The sequence below is a fragment of the Panthera tigris genome, chromosome A1 (assembly GCF_018350195.1).
Source record: "Panthera tigris isolate Pti1 chromosome A1, P.tigris_Pti1_mat1.1, whole genome shotgun sequence".
Classification (NCBI taxonomy): Eukaryota; Metazoa; Chordata; class Mammalia; order Carnivora; family Felidae; genus Panthera; species Panthera tigris.
In genome coordinates, this window is record NC_056660.1 from 15254784 (window position 1) to 15267087 (window position 12304).

Genomic DNA, 12304 nt, shown 5'->3' on the forward strand with positions numbered 1-12304 from the left:
TTTCACTTTAAATGTCTGTTACAAGGCAATACAGATTATTAATTTTATTAAATATCATCCCTTTAATATACATCTTTTTAATATTCTGTTTGATTAAAGGGGTAGTATGCAAAAAGCACTTTTACTGCATACTGAACTATAAATGTCTCAAGGAAAAGCACTTGTAAGGCTGAGTTGTGACCTGAATTAGCCACTTTTTTGAGAGAATATCATTTTACTTGAATCAGTGAAGAATCATGTTTCTCTAGACTTGGGTATTTGGCAGACATTTTCTTAACAATGCACCAAGTAAAGATTATCACTTCAAGGAAAATAACTGACAGTTTTGCTCCCATGATAAAATTCAAGCTTCAAAGCAAAAATTAGAATTTTAGACAAATTGTATCTACAAGTGTGAGCTTGACAGCTTTCCAATGCTCAAAGACTTTTCTGATGAGATAGTAGTGATATTAACAAATATAATATTTTATGGTGAAATATGCCAGCATTTGAAAGATCTGTACAACTCAGTGAATCAATATTATAAATGACCAATATATCATGTTATGAAATCATAAACGGGTAAAAGATATAAGGTATCTTATAAGGTATAAGATAAAACAATAAATTTTAATAGCTTCATGATTCAACTACCTCTCAATACAGCATCACGCTTCTCATGGGTCATGGGTCATGTATTACATCAGAAGTTGTCTGAATCTGCCCCATGGCCTACTTTTGAAAATGGAGTTTTACTGGAACACAGCCAGGCCTATGTGTTACACACTGTCTGTGGCTGCTTTAGACCCAGACAGCACAGTTGAAGAGTTGTCACAGAAACTTTTATGGCATATAACCCCCCCCAAAAACTTAAAAGAGGTACTGTTTGGCCACTTACAGAATCAGTTTGCTTACCCCTGTCTTAAATTAACGTTCTGCAATTTACGCTGTTTCTACCTTTCTTATAAGGACACCAGACATGCTGGATTAAGGGCCCCCCCTACTCTAGTATGACCTCATCTTAAATCTTAATCACATCTGCAACAAACTTATTTCCAAATGAGGTCACATTCTCAGGTACTATGGGTTAGGGCTTCAACATATCTTTTTGAAAGATGCACTTGAACCCATACATTCATACATAAGAAAATTAGCTTTGAAAAGGAAAACTGAAATGGAAGAATTATGAACAAAGAAATTGTTAAACTATGTGAGTAAAACTAGAAAAAAATTGACTACTCTCTCTCTCAAAATAAATAAATAAACTCTGAAAAAGAAAGGGGGGGCTGGGTAGCTCAGTCAATTGAGCATCTAACTCTTGATCTCTCTCTCCCCCCCTCTGCCCTGCTTGCACTTTCTCTCTCTCCCTCTCTCAAAATAAATAAATAAATAAATAAACTTAAAAAAACTTCTTTTTGAAGGACTATGCAAGCACACGAGTTTGAAGGCCATGCAACAGTCTAGTCATTTCCTTCCAAACACCTTTAAGTCCTCTGTCCTCTCCTGTCATTGCACTCATCAGGCTTAAGTCTAACCCTGGTTCAACCCAACTAATTACCAATTCCACACCTGTACTCAAGCAGCTCATTGTCGCTGAGAAACGCCTGAGACCATGCTGACTGGTTTCACATTCAATCCAAGATTACAACACTCTAGAGGATACACCACACTGCCTAGCGGTCCTACTAGTCTGGCATGTTCAACTACTTCACACCTTCTTGTCTTTCCTCAGCATTCCTATCTCACTGCCTCCACATCTCAACTAGCAGCTTATAACTTTACCTCATAGCTCCTTGAGAAAATGGTTGGAATAAAATCAGACCTTTCTCATCTTCTCTCCAGCAACCTTCATTTGTACCCATGCTTTGCCTCCCACTTATCACTATGGTGACGTCGCTCCCACAGAAGTCTGCATTCCTCTTATGCTCTGGGCCCTGTCCTCTCTCAGCTCCTTGAAGACACTGTCCCTAAAGTTACCTCCTCTTACGTGTATCATTACCAATACCTCTTTATATCACATCACACCCATCAATTTAACAACGTGCTTTCATATATCCTGTCTTAAAAAACCCTCCCATCTCTCCACTTTCCTTCAGAGATGAACTTCTGAAAAGAGTCTTCTATGTTGCCATTTCACTTCCTTAGCTTACATTTTCCGCCCAGTCCATTCCAAACAGACTTCCTTCACACCATTCCATGAAGACATTTCATTAAGGACAATGATAGTTTCCATGTTGCCAAATCCAATGGCTACTCCTCTCTTCTTATCTAACGGATCCATTGATCACTTCTTCCTACTTGATCTCTAATTTTGGAGTTCTCCCTGGTTTAGTGTTAGTTCCTCTCTCCAGTCAACAGACACCTTTAGGTACTTTACCTTGTGGTTAAAATACCATTGTTATGCTAATGATTTTCTAATCTACATTGCAAACTTGATTTCTTTCCAGAAGGGCCTACTTGCCATCTTCATTTTTATATCCAATAGATATCTTCAATCTAACTTGGTGAACATAAAACTTTGGATTCCTTTTTTTTATATTTATTTATTTAAAGAGAGATGGAGTGAGGGAGGGGCAGAGACAGACAGAGACAGACAGAGACAGAGCGGCGGGGGGGGGGGGGGTGGGAGAGAGAAATAAAGAGAGAATCCCAAGCAGGCTTCACACTGTAAGCACACAGCCGATGCAGGGCTCGATCCCATGAACCGTGAGATCATGACCTGAGCCAAAATTAAGAGTCAGACACTTAATTGACTGAGCCACTCAAGTGCCCCAAGGATTTCTAATATTTCTATACCAGACTCTCAACCCCATACCTGTATTCTGCCTTATATTCAGTCTCAGTTAATGGCATGATCCTTCACTTCTTAAACCAAATTAAACCAAAATTGAGCAGTTACCCTTGATACCTCTATTTTTCTTATTACTTATATCTAATCTCTCCCCCCAAAAAATCTGTCTTCTAAATCTTCAAAATATATCCATACTGATTGCTTTGAGAGTTGCTTTGTGGCCTATTAATTGGCAAGTTACTAAAAATGGTTAATAGATATTTAAGAAGAATGTGTATTCTCACTGGAGGGATGTTCATGAGATCAAGCTTATTAACTGTATTTTTAAAGTAAAATCTTCTATATTTTTACTAATTTTTTGTCTTGATCAGTTTTTGAGATGAGTTTTAAAATACTCCAATGTTGGATTGTCTTCAGATAAATCCGGTAATTTTGACCTTTGTATATTTGAGACCTAATTGTTAAGTACACATAATTTAGAATTGGCTATCACTCAGTGAATTTTAACTGTTTATCATTTTATAGTGTCTCTTCTTATCTATAAATAATAACTTTTCCTCAAAGTATTTTTTCTAATACTAATGTATCTGCATCAAGACTGGTTTAATAAACTTTCTTCTGTCCTTTTACTTTGGATGTTACTATATCCTTTTGATGTGGGGAACAAAGGGAAAAGGAAATGTAGATAAAATTAAATTTCCTTATAACCTACAGCCCATTGAAAAATACTTGAGGCAGGTAGAGTATAACATTCTTCCAGGAACTCCCAACTGTTTTAATGTTAATGTTTGCTAGAGGGGCAAACAACCTTAGCTTGACAACAGCTAGGCCTCCAGGATCCTTGAGTCTTCTTTAGCTTATGAAAATCCTTTCAGAAACTTCCCTTGTCTTTACCTTCCCCAACTCCCAAGTATATAATCAATTGCTCATCACAATCCCAGTGTAGCTCTTTCTGCCCATGGGTCCTGTCCCCGTACTTTAATAAAACTGCCTTTTTGCACCCAAGACATCTCAAGAATTATTTCTTGGCTGTTGGCTCCAAACCCCAACACTTCAAACTACATCACTTATATTTTAGATAATTCTCTTCTAACACCTCTTATCTGGTTGACAATCTTGGCCTTTCAACTGGAGAGTTTAGTGCACTTACATTTAATATTATTACTGGTATATTTGGAATTATTGCTATCCCCTAATCATTCGTGTGTGTGTGTGTGTGTGTGTGTGTGTGTGTGTGTGTGTGTGTAGTTAATGTTACTTGTTTTTTCTCCTTGACTTCTTTTGGAATGAATTTTTTTTTTTAATGACACTTTTCTCAGTCACTGTTTGGAAGATATACTTGTACTCTCAATTTCTATTCTCTGAGAGATTACTCTTAAAATCTTAAGCTAGATATTTAACTGAAAGTCTAAAACTATTCAATATCCCTATTATTCTCCTAAATATCTTAGATAACTTGTGTTTTGATAGCTACCCTATCTTATATTTATTGTTATTTTCCTACTTTAGTTTTATGTTTAACACTCAGTTAATATATTTCTTCATGGTTCTATGTAGTCAATTTTTTAATTTTATATATACATATTTTTCAAAGTTTATTCTTTTATTTTGAGAGAGGGAGCATGAGCAGGGGAGGGACAGAAAGAGAGGAGGAGAGAGAATCCCAAGCAGGCTCTGCATTGTCAGCACAGAGCCTGACAAGAGGCTCAATCCCATGAACCATGAGATCATGACCTGAGCTGAAATCAAGAGTTGGGGGCTTAACTGACTGAGCCACCTAGGCACCCCCTCCTTAAGAAGAATTTTGAAAACCTATGTAACCTTCACATATTTTTTAAGGTAACATCTAAATTTCAAATTTATGTTGAAATATGATACACAGTACTTTTTGACACATAATACATTTTGATATATCACTTTTTAGAAAATGTAACTGCCAGAGGCCATTGGTAATGTTATAACAGAATACTACAGACCAGGAGGCTGATAAACAACAGCATTTATTTCCCACAGTTATGGCAGCCAGGAAGTCCAAGATCAAGGCATTGGCAGATTTGGTGTTCGGTGGGAGCCCACTTCCTGGTTCAGAGATGGCCATTTACTTGCTGTGTCCTCACATAAGGGAAGGACAAGGGAACTCTCTGGGGTCTCTTTTATAAGGACACTGATCCCACTCATTAAGTTCCACCCTCATGACGTAATCACTTCTCAAAGTGATTAGACCCCACCTTCTAATGTCATTACACTGAGAACTAAATTTCAGCTTATGAATTTTAAGAGAATGAAAACATTCAGTTTATAGCTGTTAAGCAATGAATTTTAATACTATATAAATTTGGTATCTACCATCATTAAAAATACATTTAAAAGCGCTTCCTAAATTGAAATTTTATCATTTTCCTTCTACGTGAACTTATACTTCCAGTACACTTACTCTCCCTGACAACTGAATTTTATAACATATTTTTGTATTCACAAGTTTTTTATTTATCACCTTCACACATTTCTCTGCAACAAACATGTATATAAACTGAAGTTTAATGTAATTTTTGTATTTTCTTTGAGCATAAGGCTCTGAGTGTTGAAATTTGTCTTCCAGATTAGTTGCCATTATAATTATTATTAATATACAATGAACTAAAACAATTTTCATATATTAAAAACTTATAACCAAAACATAAATATATTTTAAAATTTGTTAAGTAACTATTAAACATAAAAACTAACATTTTATTGAAAGTTCTTCTCTTTAAGGCAAATGACACTTTTTGCCAATTAATTATCTCATCCATAGGTAAATGTTACTTATTTATAGACTAAGTTATAGGAATATATGCAATTAATTATATTTTTATTTTTCATTGTTATACATATGTACTGAGAAACTTTGTTCTCATAACTAAGTAGATAGCAAGGGAAGAATTTTAAAGCAATGCCACTCAACTCCTTGAACTCCTTCTGAGTTGAAAAGCAAAAAATGTCATATAAAGACCTATCATAAGAAACATAATTACCATCTAACAACTCAATTTATTGGAAGGAAAGAATTAGAAATCTCCTAACGTGCAAAGGGATTTTTTATCTGGTTATTAGAATCATTTCCCCCACCTCAATTTCTGGGAAGTACACCAAAAAAGCTTTGCCAAGACTTATCTGAATATAAATTACATGTGCTATTCTTTCACTTAGAGGAATTTTGTTTCATCCAAAATATTCAGGAAGAAATTTAGAAAAATGAATATTATTAATTTAATTACAACTCTGTCAATACAATATGTTTGATAAAATGCTATCTAATCATGCTTTTTTCACTAAACTTCTTATACTTTGAGGTAACTCAAAGTGGATACAATGTGCAGTTGTGAAAAATAATACAACAAGTTCTCCTCTGCCCTTTATTTGGTTTCCTCCTCTAATCACATGTTTTTAATATGCTTTCATCAGTACCTCCAAGCTGTAGATTTAGCTCATTCAGTATATGGAAAAAGTCTTTCACACAATCCAACTGACAAAGCCAGTACTCGATGTCCAATTAAGCAGCAATATCAGAATTCGTTCCTTTCAGAAAGAAGTTGACTTCATTTTAAAATAATGCAATGTATGCATTTTTAGGATATTATTAAAATATGAGAAAAAACTGCAGCATGTTTTGTCAGCTAGGTTACTTGCTTCTGCAGATAAGATTTAAATGATGTACAATTAATAGAATCATTTCATAATCATTTCCTAATCAGCTATAATAAAAACAAGACAATAACAACATTGTTTCTCAATATTTATTTTGTGATAATGCAGTGTAATGAATAGCTGAAATGGTAAGTTTTTTATGACATGAGAAATGTGATAAAAACACACTTCCCCTACTTTGGTAAGTGAACTGTGCACATGAGGTAAGCTTTGTTTTTGATCCTTTTGGAATGTTTAATGGAAAGTTAATATAAAATCAGAAAGAATCCTATTAATTTTGTTAGATACAGTTATCTTAAATATAAATTCAGACCTTTCCTCTGAATTTATTAAAGGAAAAAAGATACATATTACTAAAATTCCACCAGTCCAGCAGCCAAAATATAGTATTATTTTTTGTTAATAGGAGGTAGAAATGATTGAACATTTTATAAGATGAATATTAATAGTAACTGGAACACATATTTCATTATTTGGTAAAAAACTTATTTTTAACTATCTTATTGGAAAACGCACATGAGCTTTTTTCACCTTAGTTTTTCACCACAGTTTTTTTTTTTTTCACCACAGTTTTTTCACCTTAAATATCTTGAAGACTCAGTAATCTTAAAAAGCATTCCACTGATATTTATAAGAATCAACATCATGAACCTATTCTACTTGGTCAGTGCAAAGGTTCTTTTTGTTTTAGAAAATAAAGAGTCCCAGAAGTGTGGGGAAAGAGTAGCTTTACAAGGGAGAGACCTGACAAACACTACCTGAGCCAGGTGATCAAGGTCAACATCAACCGTGGGAAGTCATGTTGATTGTACGTACCCTGGATATGATGTGATGAGAATGGCACTTTATCTCTACAGCCTTCCTCCCCAATCCCTATAATTCCAGTCTAATTATGAGAAAAACATCAGAAAAAATAGCTGACCAGTCTCCTCAAAACTGTCAAGACATCCAAACCAAGAAAGCTGAAGAAACTGTCATAGCCAAGAGAAGACTAAGGAGACATGATGCTTAAAGGTAACGTGGGATCCAGGAACAGAAAAAGAATATTAGATAAAACTAAGAAAATCTGAATAAAATGTATGTTTTAGCTAATAATACTGCATCAATATTGGTTCATTAGTTGTAAAAATATGCCATAATAATGTAAGGTGTTAATAACAGGGGAAACTGGGTATGGGTATATATAAGAACTCTGTACTATCTTTGTAATTTTTCTGTAAATCTAAAATTGTTCAAAAATGTAAAAACTTTACTTCTTAAAAGAGTACTAGGGATAAGTATCTTGAATACCTAAGGTAAAAAAGAATTAAGCATATAAAAAGTGTAAATGTATGTGTTTAATTTTCAGCATTTTTTCCCTTGCTTTGCTCTCATATAATTCTCTCTCCAAACTGATAACAGACCAGAGGTAAAAGTGGCAGAATCATTAAACAAAAATTTTTAATACCACCACCCCATTTCTACCCAATATCTGAATTCAGGACATCCCAACATGGCATATTATTTATACTTAATGCTGCTTATAAGACCATGTTTCCCCTTAACCAAAATACACAGAAGACAGAAATCAGGATAATCTTAAGGGTTTTAATTATTTTTTAACTTCCTCAAAATTAATATTTTGATTTATTATTTTATTTTGTACCCTGAGGTTTTATAGTCCAGTTGAACACACCGTATAGTAAGATTTGGGATCAGTGAAGTATATGCCTTTCTCATGTGTAGCAGGAGTATTATAAATGCCTGTGAGCTCTCAGGTAGATCAATTTAAGAAAAATAATCGATACAAAGGTTGATGGTTTCCTTAAAACTATCTCTGCAGAAGTCTTTCCTTTGGAAAATCTTCCTGTACATTATGGCCACCTAGTTTGAAGACCACTGGAATGGTGAACTGTGGAATCCCAGATGGATAGAAATGAGGACAAGAGGGTGATTATCACTGGAGAAAAGCAGTAGGGCCACTGGTTTAGAAGCCTTGTTGGAGTCGAAGTTGAATTCCTGGCAAGGTCAAAAAAGGAAAACAAACAACAAGAACAAGATGATGACAAACAAAATGTGTTTTAAAAAAAAGACAGAGGGGTACCTGGGTGCCTCAGTCGGGTAAGCCTCTGACTCTTGATCTCAGCTCAGGCCATGATGTCACAGTTCATGAGTGTGACCCTGCATTGGGCTCCATGCTAACACTGTGGAGCCTGCTTGGGATTCTCTCTCTCTTCCTCTCTCTCTGCCCCTCCCCCGCTAATGCACTCACTCTCCCTCTCTCTCTCTCTCAAAATAAATAAATAAATGTTAAAAAGAGACAGAGAAAAAAAGAAAGAGAGGGAAAACAAGAGAAAACTCAAGCCAAGAGTTTCCGCATGCTATTTGGATGGGAGAAAGTACCAGGACCACCAGCATGTTCTGGAAGGTCTGTTTTCTCAGACATCCTCATGATGACCAAGTCCATTCCTGCTCAAGTCTATCTTGTTCATGACTGTGTACAAGTTCCCAGCACATGGGAAATACTCAGTAATTATTTGACGACTAATTGAATGGATTTAGGAAGTTTACACTGCAAGGTACTATTCAGGCAAAATTTTCTCTACCTATCTGCCTTGTCTATCAGTGCTAGAAGTGAAAATAAGATGACCATATTTATAGTTTAACAGCACCATTTTCCGAAACGTATTAATTACATGTACTTTGTATAGAAATATCTCCTTGAGCTTTTCTAAAAGACATTTTTAACACGTGGAAAAAATAGCTCACTCTGCAATAGTAACCCTATTGGGTCCACTGCTCTTCCCTCCCCTTTTCCTGAGGGGCTAATGGAAGTCTCATGCTTTATAATTCTGCACATGAAATACTCTGCTCATATTTACTGTTCTGAAAACAATCAAGGTCCAATTCTGTTTTCTTCTTTTCTTGACTTTACAGCACATTTGCTCAAGAAGCATATTTTCTCCGGCTACTGATTACTGATTCATTTTCACCTGGACGTCGGGGGAGGAGGTGCCTGCACACCAGCTCTCCACCTGACAGTCAATGCCATTCACACACAACACTCTTGATAAGAATTCCTCTGAGTAAAGCCACAAAATAAGGCAAAGGATACAGCAGATGCGTTTAGCTCAGAAACATTTCAGTAACAATCTTCTTCTATTTTCTTACAGATGATCAACTCTAGAATTGTCAAGCTAGACTGTTGTTTGTTTCTTTTTTTAAGTAGGCTCTCCAGCCAAGGTGGGGCTTGAACTCACCCCAAGATCAAGAGTTGCATGCTCCACCAACCGAGCCAGCCAGGTACCCCTATACTGCTGGGTTTTTAACTGTTTTGCCACAAGGGCAAATATATTTTAGTCATGCTGAAGGTTCCTGCCTAAGTAGATGTTCCCAATAGTGTTTGAGGGTTACACTGAGAAACGGATAGCAAAACTCTCTTGCCAGGCACTGGGAATTCCCAGTGCCAGGTATTATGGGGTAGAATTCAGCCTAAATATTTCACACACCTTTAACTCTTCCCCAACTCAACGCCCCCCCTCCCCCAACTTCTTGCTAATTCCTTCAAAGTTAGCTTTTCTATCTTAATACCTCCAGTTGCCATTTTGCTGTTATGAAATTCTAATCCGCGTCAAGGAAAACCCATCTTTGAGAAGTACCTAAGTGCCACATTATGAACTGCAAAGCTCCCACAGAGCAATTTAAAATGATGAATATCCTTTTCAAACATCCTTTTCAAAATTGCACATGGACTTCAGCCAGTCACAAGACAGAGATGTGGAGGATGCATTAAACTCCCCATCTGTTCTTCACATTGCTCATCATTGATTTATAACCCACAGTAAGTCATTTGGCCACACAAACAGAGCTGACAGGCAAGTGCAACACCCAGCAGCTGAGGTGCAAACCCTACGAAAAGATGCATCTGTGGCATTAATATTTTTTTCCTCCCTGCACCCTGATGTGACGCATTGCCATTCCAAATACAATTCTACCCACTATTCTCAGAAACACAAACAAACCAACCAACCCTGGGGTACATTTTAGACTTTGAGAAAATAAAGCTCCTCGGGGATAACTTCAGACTTCTGCTTTCATTAAAGCAGCTTCAACACATTTTCGCTCCCTTCAAACACGGCAGCAAGTGTAAATTTCTTCCTTCCTGTGTCATGTCCTATTAACAGAATCACTGTTTTTGCTTTCTAGACTGTGTACCATTCACTGATTAGGTGAGACATAAAGATATTTCCTTTTTCACAAGCCATGAGAGGGCACCGTGTGTTGCAGGAGATAAAACAAAGGCCACAGATTCATGCAAGTAACTCCAAGGCATAATTAACATTGGTGTGATTTCGGAGCATTATCTCAAAGTAGGCATATGGGATAGCCACCTTCCTCTGACACTTCCAACCGGCCCCATCTTCTATAAGAGCTGAAGGGTAACAAAAATTATGCAAGGTTATACTGTGGAACTGACAGAAGGCCGAATGTGAAGTGGGAATGTTTGGTGTTAGTGTTCACCTTGTTGCACAGCTGCCATTTTGGCCCCAGTGACCCTTCACGTTGGCAGCCACCAGGATTTTTCCCTTTTGGGAATATTCCATAGGACAGTTCTTCAGAATGTTCCACGGACCTCTCACTGACATTTTCTATTATCTTCTCTCCACCCTTCCCTTCCTGTGCCCAACCTTTCTGTTCTATACCTAGCTTCACCCATAAATATCAGACCCCTAACAGTTCCAATTTAAGAACAAACTCATGTAATATGCTCAGATGCTCATGGCTAACACAGAAATACCTCTGGCTTTTCACTCCCACAAGAAACTACAGTACATTTTAAACAGGGGCTTCTAATAAACTATTAACTTTAAGCCTAGAGAAAGGTTCTCTTGCTGGAAATTTCAAGTAAAATAGGAAAAAAGAAAGTACGTTTTTGGAGAGGAAGGTCAGTGACTTCTAAGATATACTATTTCACTATTGTTTCCTGGGTCCTAGCCATTTCATGCCTGTAATCATTGGAACGCTTTGATCCTAGAGAATAGAATCTTATCCTTGTTACTTCAAGTAAGAAGGGAGTTACTATAAGGATACATATCGCAATAAGAGCAACTGGAATTTTAAAGGACCCCAGAAATAGCCAGGGTTAATCAGCTTCACAGAAATAGAAATGTAGTTTGGAAACTGGAAAACAGTTCAGGATCCAAGACAAATCCAAGGACTGGGTTAACTTGGGGTCCTCTTGAGAGCAGGGATTCATCTATTCCCTCACCATCATGGGGACTCAGTTCCCCTTGGCTTCTGTTTCCTTGTGGCTCTGAGCCAACCACCTCTCCTCTGCATGTATGTAGATTTTTGCTAACTCATTACTTTTGCTTATTCATAACTTCTGCTTACTCATAATTTCAGCCTACACACGGTCCTTGCCGTCTCATAGTCCAGGGGTTGTGTCGTTAGCTTCTGTTCTGGATTCCAACTGACCACCTCTAATATTTCCAGTTTGAATGTCCTAGCAGGAGAAGTTACCTGAACCAGTTAATTAGCATTCTTCTTATTGAGGTGGAGCCTTGATACCCAGCGTCAGCCAAAGTATTCTTAGCTAAGAATCAAGTTGGCTGGTTTAAGCAAAAAAGGAATTTAATGAAAGGATATTGGATCAGAGAAATGCTCAGAGAATGAACACATGAACAGAAACAGAGAGGCTGAGCACCCAGAATCCCAACCAATCATACCTCCAAATCAGACAAGTGGGAACACTATTGCCATCACTGAACAGTAGGAGCCACAACTCGTAACTGACACCTGGGCACTGAAGACCCGATGTCACTGCTTGTCCCCCTTCCCCTGCTGGCCCTAGGAACTGGATGTTGT